Here is an 11,078-nt window from a genome sequence, read left to right as displayed (position 1 = left end):
TCATCTATGGTCTCTCTGTTTCCTCCAGAGTGAAGGCATATGCTTCAGGCCTCAAGTATCAGCAGACATGCAGCTCTGAACATCAGTAGGTGGTTTGTGTGTATATGTTTTCTCTTTTTTTCCCTACAGTGTATTTACACTTAAGATTGAGATAAACATCCATTTGCTTTAACACATGTGAAAATACCTTAGCAACTTCCTGCAGCTCTGGTCTGTTGCTAAGCAGTGACCCTACTGCTACCATGGCAACATCAGAGATTCCGGAGTGCTGCCGGTACCAGCCTCCTGTTCCTGACAAGACTTTGGGAAACTGTTAGCAGGGCCTTAGGAGCACTTTTGCTCTTGGGGGGCAGCCTTGCTCTATTGCTCTTTGGCACTGAGGGAAGCTGTCTGGGGAGAGGAGCCCACTAATGCTTGGCTGACAAGACCTTAGTCATGTCTGCTGTTGCTTTACCTTTGCTGCCATCTTCGTATCACTAGGGGAGCCCTGTGGAGTGGGGTGGAGTTCAAGATGGATTCTCAAGAAGTTATAGGAAGCTCTTTATCAATTCTATTCCTGAGAAGGACCCACTTCAGGTACCTCCATCCAGCAGAGAGGAGCTATGGTACACCTTGGGGTGTGATCAGGCGAGACGAGTATGTCCGTCAAGGGTCCTCGGTAGAAACAGAATCTTGCTCAGAGGTTTAGGAGACTTCACTGAAGGAACTGCTTATAGCAGTGTAGGCAGGACCAGGGGAACAGGTGATGGGTAGTGATGCCCCTGAAATAACAGCAGGAAGCTATTACCACCCTGAGCGCTGAAGGGACAAGAGGAGGAAATGGCTTTATAGAAATGATATTCCAGTTTTAAAGCTGGTACCGTGGAGCAGGGGCCACTTAGCAGAAGAGACAGTATGGGATGCAAATATTGCAAGAGATACAGCTCTGAGGAGGAAGGAGGAGAGTGAACAGCTGAAACTCATCTGTCATCCTTTAATCTTTGCCAGTGTGTCCCATTAGCCAGACGGAACTGGAAACAGGCCACAAGGTAGCCCAGGTATTGTAGTCTGTGAGGGTATCAGCCTCTTGAGTACGTAGCAGAGACGGGGGAATAATGAATTTGGTGGGTGTGTATGAGCTATAAATGTGGGGGAGGGAAACAGGCTAACTAACATGGCTGGGTTAACTTGACTGGGAGCAGGCGGGCTGGGAGGAACAGAAACTCCAACAAGGTCTACCTGTGGGTAGGATGAGACCCTAAGAGCAGAGCCAGCCACAGACACTGGAAAGAGCCATGTTTAACAGGGGGCATAGCATCTGGGATAACGAGTAGTCAACATGATGGAAGCCCAACATCCCACTGTCCTAAATGACCCCATAATAGCACTCTCCCTGACCCACAGGCAGGGCTGAGGGAGCTTTATAGGAGGCGTCCGGCCTCTGGGTTGAACAGCTGAATCATCGCTTCAGGTTCTCCTAAACCTTCCTGTTACCCCCTCCACTTGGCCTTCCATTGTTCTCAATCTGACTGTTATTTCTCAGCCCAGTTACCTTGGATGGACAAAGTTTAGACCAGAGCAGCATCAGCACTACCTGGGAACTTATTAGAAGTGCATATTTGCAAGGCCCCAGCTCAGACCTGCTTAATCAGAGGCATTTGGGTTAGGGCTCAACAATCTGTGTTTTAGCACCCTCTCCTAGTGATTCTGCTACACTCTGAAGTTGTGAAACAACTTCAACACCGAAACACTGAAGTTTGAGAACTAGTGATTTGGACTGTGTGATTAGCTTGCAACCCTCCATTCAACCGGAATGATGCTCTTACTGTCTTCCCTGGATCATTGTTCTGCAGCCTCCAGCTAGCTCCACACATTCTTATGTTCTGTTCTAGCTTGGAGAGTTCCCACCAGGGGTCAGAGACTTGGGCACCCATTTGCCTGAGAAGAAAGCTTGGAGAGAAGTAATCTAGGGAATTATGAGCAATTCAGGTGCTTGGACGTAGGTAGTTAGCCGTTAGGTCCCAGCTGCAGAACTGGGATTCAGAGGTAGGATACTCTGAATTAGCAAGGGCAAGCTGATGAGCAAGTCAGGGGCTGCAGCATAGGGTGTGATGACAGGCAGTCCTTCACAGATCTCTCCCATTTCCGCACATTCTGGAAAGAAGCACCAACCTCCTTTTGCTCTGAACTGTCTTTTCAAGGGTGTTTGTATAGTGAACAGCCTGGAAAATAGAGATTGTGTTTCTTTCTGGAGCAAACAGCAGTCATAGCTATTGACCCTTATAAAGATTTAAGTTTCCTAAGTTCAGGATTTCTATCTTATAATACAACCCACTGTGTGTGCAAGTGCCATCTGGCCCTCTTTATGTTGCCCTGTATATATGGGGGCCTCGGGAACTGCTGCAAAAAATAATGATATACTGGCTGCAGCATTACTGTAAGTAGTAAACTGCCTCTTGTCTCTGACCCAGGAGTCTCATATCTTCTATGAGTAATCATGAAAATATGGCAGGCTAACTTGTTACGTTGTAAGTATTATAAAATATCAGGCTCTTCACAGTTCTTGACAGGCACAAAGTAGGCCTGAGCCTCAAGAAAGAAGGGGATGGATAAGCAGCAAAGATGACCAAGAGCAACAAAGCTAACCTGAGTCAGGGTTAGTGCTAGAGGTAGGGCAGAGCTGTGTGGGGTCACGGGGCTCTACTTGGTGGAAAAGGAGGGAAGAAGAGACCAGGATTCAGGATACTCTTTTAGGTAAGAGTACCAATAAAGATAATAGACTTAATAGGCTGTGCTACTCCATTTGTGCTGCTATAATAGAATACCATGATCTGGGTAATTTATAAAGAATAGAAATTTATTTTCTCACAGTTCTGGAGGCTGGGAACTCCAAGATCAAGGTGCCAGCAGGCTTGATTGTCTGGTAAGGGAGGGCTGTGTCCTCTGGTGGGGAGAAATGCTGTGTCCCAACACAGCATAGGGGCAAGAAGGGACAAGCCCCCTCTGTGAAGCCCCTTTATAAGGGCACCTAATCTCATTCATGAGGGAGGAGCCCTCATGGCCTAATTGCTTCTTAAAAGCCCCACCTCTTTATACTATCACCTTGGCAGCACCTGAATATTGGAGGGACACATTCAAACCCACCTGTACATTTGAAACATCTGAAGAGCTTTAAAAAAAACCAACTATAACCGATGCCTGAGTCCCACCTCCACAGATTCTGATCTCATTGGTAGCTGAACATGGTTGGCTACCAGCTCATCAGGTCGTCCTGAAATTCAGCTATACGTGAGAACCACGGATCTATATTAGCTGTCTCTTTTTACCTATGAGGGAACTGAGGCTCAGAGAGTTGCAGTGACTTGATAAAAGGTCTGTTTGCTTTGAATTTTTCTACGCTGAATTTCTAGATCCCCAGGCTTTGTGCCTGGCTCAAGCCCTCAGAGCCATGGATGCTGCTTTCTGTGGTTCAGAACCTAGACTTGACTCTGGCCAGAGTCTCACCTAAAACTTGACCAACAGAGGCATTCTCAGTGTAGTGCATCAATACTGTGACCCAGAGGGAAGCCTTTTGCTTTATCTAGTCAAGTAGGAGTCTGGGTTGCTAAGCAACCAGACATTCTTAGGCAGTTGTGTTGCTCTGTGGTGGTGCTTTGCATGTTAAGGCTTCTGGGGTGGTTTCTGGAGGCTCACAAGAGTTCTAAGGGGCAGCACATGGGAGCTCAGTGTGCTCCCATGTGATCCCCATGTGTGTGCTCCCCAGAAATAGGGGTGCGAGCTCACTCCCATTTTTGCCTTACTTTCAGGGATGTTACAGTGCAGACAAAGATTCTGGTGCCTCACAAGATTCAACACAAGCCAGTGCTTTGTTGTTTTTCTCACCTGTTGGCCAGAAGATTATCTTGGAGCAGGAAAAGGTTTGTTTTAGTTTTAGCCTGAAGGCCTCTTATAATTTTTTAAATTTAGAAATAATTTCAAACTCACAGAAAAGTTACAAGAATAAGAACAGTAAAAAGTGTGCCCTGATTCCTCTATTTTTAACATTTAATCCATTTGCTTTATGATTTGTCATCTCTTTTTCTCTTTCTCTGTCTCTCTTTGTATGTGTGTGATATATATTCTTTTTTTTTTTTTTTTTTTTTTTTTTTTTTTTTTTTTGAGATGAAGTCTTGCTCTGTTGCCCAGGCTGGAGCACAGTAGCACGATCTTGGCTCACTGCAACCTCAACCTCCAGGATTCAAATCATTGTTATGCCTCAGCCTCCCCAGTAGCTGGGATTACAGGGGCAAACCACTAAGCTCGGCTAATTTTTGTATTTTTAGTAGAGACGGTGTTTCACCATGTTGGCCAGGCTGGTCTCGAACTCCTGACCTTAAGTGATCTGCCCACCTTGGCCTCCCAAAGTGCTGGGATTACAGGTGTGAGCCACCGTGCCCGGCCAGCTCAAACTATATATTCTTTAACCACATGAAAATAAATTGTATATATTGTGATCCTTTAACCTGAAATATTTCAGTGTATATTGTCCTAAAAGAGGGGGTATTCTTTTTCTCATTCTCTTACAGAACCACCTGTATAACCATAGGTTTGTTATCAACTTCAATAAGCTTAGTATTAATATAATATCTTTATCTAATCCATTTTCTGTATTCCAATTTTGTCAGTTAACCTTATAATGACCTTTGGAACACTTTTTCCCACCAAGGCAGGATCCAAACTTGGGATAATGTATTAAATTTTATCGTCTTGTTTCTTTAGTCTCCTTTAATCTGAAATATTCTCATAGCCTTTCATGTTGGGTTTATCCTTTGCTTTGTCATCGTGGATTTGGGCTATGCATTCCAGGTCAGAATGCTACCTAAGTGATGCTGTGCTGCTCTCAGGGTATTGCATCTAGAGTCACACAATGTCAATCTGCCCCTTCTTAATTTTGATCAACTGGTCAAGATGTTGTTCAAATTCCCCATCATATAGTTACTATTTTATCCTTTGCAACTAATAAGCAATTTAAGACCATACAAGCATCAAAACTCCCCCCTGGATTTAGCATCCTATTGATAATTCTTGCCTGAACCAATCTTTACTCTGAAGGTTTCATAATGATTTCCCAGCTCCAACATCCTGAGAGCTCCTATTAATAAACTATGAAAGAGGCCTCCTGTCAAGATTCATTTTTGACTTTGGGAGGCAATTCGAGGCTACCGAAAAGGCACCCCTGTTTCTTTGTCTCCAGGCAGGGGCTGCACGTAGTGTCTGCCCATGAAGTTCACTCCCTCCAAGCATGCTGCACCTGCCTGATCTGGGTTTTAAATCTCTGCTTGGATACATGTTTGAATCTCCATGTTATACAGGGTTCCAAATAGTGAATTCATCTCATAATCAGTGGCATTAGCAAAGCGTTTCTGAGTTTTGGGGTAATGCATTCATTTGTTTATTCATTCAGGTGGTTAAGAAGGATTTGAGAGTAATTACCATGCAGGGCATGTAATTACCATGCAGGGCACTAGGTGCTGGGCAGAGTAGTGAATAAGACAGGCATGGAGCCTATCATCAAGAGGCTTGATGGGGAAGACAGACATTGTGCAGGTGATTGATAGTACACTAAATTTTACAACAGGGCAAGTAGATTGCCTTCTGAAGATGTATCAGCAGAAGCTAACCTAATCTGGGGGCAGGGCAAGCCCTTCCTGAGGAAATGAAATGATGAGTTATAATGATCTTGGCAGAAGTGGGTGAGGTGGGAGCAGCAAGTGCAGACTCCCAGAAGCGACAGAGCATGGTGTGTGCTCCCATCTAGATGGCTGGGTGTGGGAGCAAGGGCCGGGGTGGCTCATGAGAAGACTGAGAAATGGGTCAGATCCAAATTATGGAAAGCCTTTTGAGCCTTGATAAGGATTATGCTTTTTATTTTAGGAGCCAAGAGAAGCCTCTGAAGGATTGTAAACAGAAGAATGATCCAATTGTGTTTGTAAATTAAAAGGTCACCCTGGCTGCTTTGTGGCAAATGGATCTGAATGGCTGGGAAAAGAATGAAGCCAGGTAGAAGTTGCGAAATCAGTTAGGAGGCTGTAAAGAAGTCCAAGTGGAAGATGATGATGGCCCAGCTAGGATGGCAGCCGAATGAATGGGGGAAGGTTTTCAATTCCTCTGACTTCCCATCTCTCAATAGGGATCATGGATGCTGTATGAAGCTTAAATTCCTAAGAACCATAGACACTGTTCAGACACAAGACAGTGCCCCATTAGAGGAATGAAGCTCTCAATCTAGGTGGGAAACACATAGAATCCTTAAGAAAGAAGCTTACTCGTATTTACAAAGAATAGCCAAGCATGGACCGTGGTCTTACTTGTAGTTAATGAGTTAGGTTTGCTGGGTAATAGCTCACTTGCTCCTTTCTATTTTTACAAAAGCAGATGATTCTGTTACTAAGTATTCCACAGTTTAATTTGATCTGCATGTCCATTTGCACTTCAGAAGTATTATGGACATGGCCAATTTTGGCTCCCAGACAATATAAAATTATCGTGGAATCTTCTCCCGCAGCCCAGCATTCTTTGCTTTGTCTGCAGTTTTTATGGCACGTGATATTTTCCCATTAACTTTTATTAGATCCATAATTTTTTTATTAGCATTGAGTAATAACTGTTTTCAGTGGCCTCACTCTTCCGAGGAGTCCTCGATTAGTAGTCCATGATAACAGTTGCTAAATTGAAGTTCCTTCTGCCAGCATTTCACCCGCAGTAAATCCAACTATTCTACCTCATCTTGCTTAAAAAGCCATGAAATTCCCAGACATTATCAGAAAAATGGCCACAGTCAAAGTGCTCTAAATGGAGATGGAAATTAAGCTCTTGCCTATTTGAATCAAGATGTTTCATAGTTATGGGCTGAGAGTGAGAACTTTCAACTTAAGTGAAAACTCTCCTCACCTCTCCTCTCTGCAGGATTTCTCTTATTAGGGAGATTGTTTGTTGATCCACAGTTCCAGATTGGGACTATGTCTGATGGACAAAAAGGGATTGTTTTAATATTAGCAATAGTAGTTGTTTTTCTTCCCTCATATTAAGGATGAAATGAGCATCAGGTGGGAACTTGCCCAGAGCAGAGTAGGATATGGGGTTAGCTGCTCTTGGAGATATGTTGCCCGGTTCAAAAATCTCTTGTCTTGTGCTTCCAGGGAAGTTGCTGTTATCTAAATTTAGTGTATCTAATATTTAGTGTGCCTAGTATCAGTTCAGTTCAATTCAATTTGATAGGAGATTTTTGATATTTCTTACATTGTGGCCAGCCAAGACCCCATATTCATTAGGATTGGTTAAACTGCAAGTGACAGAAACCCCCGAATTTCTCTCATGTGAAAGAAGTGTAGAGATTGAGAATCCAGGACTTATTGGACAAGTTACAAAGTGGTCAGGACCTAGGCTGATATCTTGCTGTTGGGACATCCTCAACATGTAGCTTTCAGCTCATGATTCAAGATGGCTGCCTGAGATCTAGCCATCTGTATTCTAACAGTAGAAAGGAAGAAGGGAAAAAGAAAGTCATGCCGCCTTCCTTTAAGGACACTTCCAGGGAGTTGCACATGACCCTTCTACTTAAATCCATTGGACAGAATTGACTCATATGGGCATATCTATCTGTAACGGAGGCTAGAAAATAAATATTATTATTCCAGGCACCTTCTGCTGAGCCAAAATTTTGAGGATTCTATTACTAAGGAAGAATAGGAGAATGCATTTTGGGGGACATCTAATAGGATCTAACAACAGATATTCAAGCTATCTTCTCTAGATTTTTTAAGAGCTCCCCATTTGTTCTTGAGTATTCAGGAAACTAATTTTAAAACAGATGCTTCCTATTGTTGGAAAAATGAGGTTCAAATTTCAAAATCCAAAGACTAGAAACTGAGCAAAGAAATGCTTCTGGTATATATATAGCTGATGACTTTGAGAAATACTAGGATACACAGCAGCTTCAAACAATTATCCATCATCCATCTATCCATCCATCAATCCTTTCAACACATTTATTGAGTACCTGCTATATGCCAGACCCTACGCTCATGGCTTAGAAAAAGCATATGATGAACAAGTTATTTCTCACACTCAAGGAACTCATGATTTGGTGTAGGAAAATGGTAGGTAAATTAATAATTTCAGGTGATAAATGCTATAATAGAGATAATCATTCATTTACTTTCCCAATCAACAAATACTTTTTGAATACCTACTATGTACTAGGTGCTCTGATAGACACTGAGGATACAGAAATAAAAAGTCAAGTTTTCTACCAGAAAAATTAAAATGCAGAGTGATAAAAGGGTTTAGTGGAAGCATGGCTGGGAACAATGGGAACTTGTGGAGGGTAAGCTTGCCTCTGCCTGGATGAGTCAGGAAATGCTCCAGGAGGAGGTAACTGCTGAACTAAAACAAGAAAGAGGAGTAGAGCTTTGCCAATACGAACTTGGGCCTTTTCCTTCTGCCCATTAAGCATTGATAGAATTACCCACCTTTCCTTTCCTGCTCATATGTAATTCAATATGTCACGGGTGGGTGGTATTTGGTACCAATCTATACCAGAGACTTTGAATGATTCTGCTACCCAACTGGGTACAAAAAGGTATTTACTTGGTAAGGTTTCTTGTGTGAATGGGTAATAGGAGATATTTCCAATTTTGCTTGGTTTTAAGCAGAGTTGTGATGACAATATTTTAAATCCGTCTTGGGTCTAGAGGGCCTGACAAATGCATTTCCACCATGGCAAGGAACTGGAAACCAAAAATGATTGCGTCTCAAATGAAATGAAGAGTCTGACAAAATATGTCCTATCAATAGAATGAAAATTAGTTATCTGTCAAAATGCATTTGTCCTCTAAATAACCATCCATATGTTTTATGTTTTGGTATTAAATAGACATTCATCAGTTTATCACAATAGCGCTGTCAGAGACCCAGCAATTTGGAACAGAATTTTAAAGATCCTTCTAGAGCAATAACCTAGGAAGAATTTTGGGGGGGTTGTTTTTCTTATTTCTCATTTCTTTTCCATTTCTTCTTTTGATTCCTTTGGCTCTCTTCAGAGCCTGCTGTTTATTACTAAAGAGAGGCGGATCATCTGTTTAAAATCAATCCCATAATACTATGTTCCAAAGCATTAATTCCTGCCTGCAATCCGCTCCTTGCAGAGAGTGTTTCCCGCCTCAGCTTTCCGTCTTCAGGTGTGGCCTGTGAAGGGGAATGCTGGGTTTGTGACCACTGAGTGCATGAGGCGTGGGCTCCCTTTGGCTCTGTAGCTCCCTTACTGAGAAGTGTGGCCCTCAATCAGGCAGAAGAGGGGGAATGGGTAGGGGTTGTTTGCTGGGAACTCTCCCTCTCTAGTCTGGGCCACTGTCCTTTCTGATTTGTGTGGGAAGTGGGTTATAGGCAGTAAAAATATAGTTCCAAGGGGGCAAGCCAGAGGGCTAGTGAGTCTGCAAGCCTCAATGGTGGGCATTTCAGTCGTTTCTGGGCAGGGAACTGGCTGCTAAAATGATTACTGTCTTGTCAAACATTTTGTCCATTGAAGAAAACTCATGTAACTTTGCAGACAGAAGCACATTTTGACCAAAGCCCGAAACTATCCATTTAGATAAACCCTAGAATTAATGCTGTGGTTATTAGCGTTAGTATTTGCCCAGGACAGAAATTCATTATAAATAAATGGTTTAGGAGTCAAGGCAGCTGAAGCTCCCCTGGAAGAAGGAAGAACCATGTGGAATTTAAATGACATTTTCACGATGGACACATTGCATTTCCTGAAGCAGGGAGGAACATTAGCCTCCTCTGTTGGTCCCTTCTCCTCTCAGGAGTTATACTCCCAGAGCCTCTGTTACTTGTGCTCTAGAGTGGTGTTTTCAAACCCCGATGGAGGCAGGGTGGGAGGACGGAATGCAGGCATGAAAGGAGACAGTAGGAAAACCAGGTCTAGACTCTCTGGGAGCTCAGGTTTTAGATCTACATTCCTAGGGGAGAAAAAGAGAGAAGAATGGCCAGAGAAGAAATAGATGAATGGAAACATAACATTAATTGCCTACATCGGACTCTCCGGATCTTGGCTTCAAACTCTTCATTTCATCTCCACTCTCTGTATTTACCTGTCCCCATCCCAGCACACCTGGTCACATTGGTCAAAGCAAAGTTCCCAGCAGGACAGACCTTAGTGCTTCAAGCTCCACCAGCTTACTGTGAAAAATTTATTTCTATTCTAAGGGTCCCAAACATATAAAATTCCTAATGATGTTTGCAGCAATATTGTAATTAGCACTTATTCATTATAGTATCATTATTTGTTAGGGATTTGGATTATCCATAAGACAATACTTTGTTTTTTTTCCTGAAGAAAAGTAGTTGACATTTTCATCTTTACAACCCAATCCCCTAGCACAGTGCCTACTCCGATGCTTTGATGCTACTATTTTGACCCCACAGTTATGGCACTTTGTTAAGTGTCAAACAATGCATTTTGACACCACCAATCAAAATGAGAGCTGTTGATACCACTACGTGATCAGAGGTTTGTTCTTGGCTTTTTTAGTGACTTGCAGAAGTAATACACATCTTGCCAAGTTTTCAGAAGGACACCAAAATTTGGCTTCAAAATATGATAGACCACTCTTGGACCACAGAGCGAGCCTGAAATATCTCAGGAAGAATGTTTATAATTTTTTCGTGGGTTAACTCTAAAACACTTTAGCCAAATCATAATAAACATCCATGATTGAAATAACACAAAATAAAACCGACAGCAACTAAAACCACACATGGTTTATTGGTAAGGATCCACATGATACAACTGAGATATACAAAACTGGATTAAGGAAGACTGGAATTGTTCAAAATGGTGGCAAAGGAAGCTTCCTAATGGTAGAAATAATAACTAGTCATTATATGATATGGACAAAACTTAATCAAATATTTGTTTAAAATGTTATATAGAAAATGATTTTGATAAAGATTAATTTTGTTAAAAGAAAATATGTAAAGAAAAATGGAAATGGTTTAATAGTGACAGCATGTAAAACTGAGGATTTAAATGAACTCAAGAACATGCATAACTGGAA

At 42.3% G+C, this 11,078-nt stretch overlaps 1 long non-coding RNA gene across 1 annotated transcript; it reads left to right on the top strand.

Annotated features, from left to right (window-relative positions):
* Positions 1-2,461: 2,461 nt before the first annotated feature.
* On the top strand, positions 2,462-5,970 carry LOC105737590. Its single transcript, XR_004033574.1, has 3 exons — positions 2,462-2,733; positions 3,786-3,896; positions 5,893-5,970. It is a non-coding gene; the product is annotated as an uncharacterized LOC105737590 (long non-coding RNA).
* Positions 5,971-11,078: the final 5,108 nt, after the last annotated feature.

The sequence above is a fragment of the Nomascus leucogenys genome, chromosome 15 (assembly GCF_006542625.1).
Source record: "Nomascus leucogenys isolate Asia chromosome 15, Asia_NLE_v1, whole genome shotgun sequence".
In the NCBI taxonomy this organism is placed as follows: Eukaryota; Metazoa; Chordata; class Mammalia; order Primates; family Hylobatidae; genus Nomascus; species Nomascus leucogenys.
Note: the sequence above shows the minus strand (reverse complement) of the source record. Positions and strands in the feature narration are given on the sequence as shown.